General features: G+C 41.3%; 1 protein-coding gene across 1 annotated transcript in view; it reads right to left on the bottom strand.

The window, feature by feature from the left end:
- Positions 1-366: 366 nt before the first annotated feature.
- Positions 367-1,297, bottom strand: part of NEFL (neurofilament, light polypeptide) — an 8,155-nt gene continuing 7,224 nt past the window's right edge. The window contains exon 5 of the mRNA XM_008589413.1: positions 367-510. The gene's annotated coding sequence lies outside the window, so the exon portion shown is untranslated. The remainder of the gene's footprint in view (positions 511-1,297) is intronic.

Raw genomic sequence — 1,297 nt, 5'->3', positions numbered from 1 at the left:
TACTTTAATCCCTCCTGGCACATCTTCTATGATGTATTGATTGAAGGAGGTCAAGAATAGATAATAAGAGACTGGCTAGTGTGGTGGCAGGGTAAACGGAGAGATGTGGATTCAAGATATGTGGGCAGTAAAATTGATAGGACTTGGTGACAGATTAGACTAGAGAGATTGAGGAGAGGAAATGGGAGGTAGAATGTCAAGCCAAGGTGTCTGGTTTACAGAATTGGATGACTGGGATTTGGGTCACTGACTAGGAGAGGGAATACTGAAAGAGGACTGGAGTTATGGGAGGGAGCAGAAGGAATAGGGTTACTGACCACAGTATCACATTTAGAGAGATGTTTTAAAGACTTTGAACTCATTTAATAGAGGTTTTTCAGTATTTTATTATGGCACACAGAATAGATTATGATACAGCATTCTTATTTCAACCAAGTAGTTCTCAAGCCAACCAGCTACTTCCATTTAGCTTAAGTTATTTTTCACATATAGTTTGCATCTGAGATTTACCATGTGCATCATCCCATGTCTAATAAGCATAAATGCAAAAAANAAAGATTAGCCTACTGTTAGAAGGTGGACAAAACCAGTGCCATTTTGTGCCCCACCCATCATGTTGGCTCCTGCTTAACCTCATTCCTTTGTTTCACTGGCCAGTTGTACATCAACCTTAGGTCAAATGTAAAGGGAACATAGCTTTCAGGGAGTGAATGACTTATTACAGTGGGTAATGTCAGTGGTCTCAGCACTAACATCATAAGACCCCTTGCCTCATGGATCACAAGACACTTGGTGAATGATGTTATCAACTTATTTTTTCTTAAGATATTTCCTTGAGGTTATTTTTAGTAAAAGGACTTTTGCTATATAAGCATTGTCTAACCCTTGATTTGCTGTAGATATCTGATTCTTTGCTGCATGCAGCCTTCCTGTATGTAAGTCACCCCAATTAATAAATATCTCTGGTTACCAAATGGACCTGCCCACTTCCTTGCTCAGTCTCAAAGTACCTTCTCAATTTGGAGAGCATTATACTTTAATCCCTCCTGGCACATCTTCTATGATGTATTGATTGAAGGAGGTCAAGAATAGACAATAGGAGACTGGCTAGGGTGGTGGCAGGGTAAACGGAAAGATGTGGATTCAAGATATGTGGGCAGTAAAATTGATAGGACTTGGTGAGAGATTAGACTAGAGAGATTGAGGAGAGGAAATGGGAGGTAGAATGTCAAGCCAGCCGGCTCCCGCTCACTGGCTGAGCGAGGCGTGGGAGCAACACCGAGGTTTGCAATCCCGT

Source organism: Galeopterus variegatus, unplaced genomic scaffold (assembly GCF_000696425.1).
Source record: "Galeopterus variegatus unplaced genomic scaffold, G_variegatus-3.0.2 Scaffold5421, whole genome shotgun sequence".
In the NCBI taxonomy this organism is placed as follows: domain Eukaryota; kingdom Metazoa; phylum Chordata; class Mammalia; order Dermoptera; family Cynocephalidae; genus Galeopterus; species Galeopterus variegatus.
Note: the sequence above shows the minus strand (reverse complement) of the source record. Positions and strands in the feature narration are given on the sequence as shown.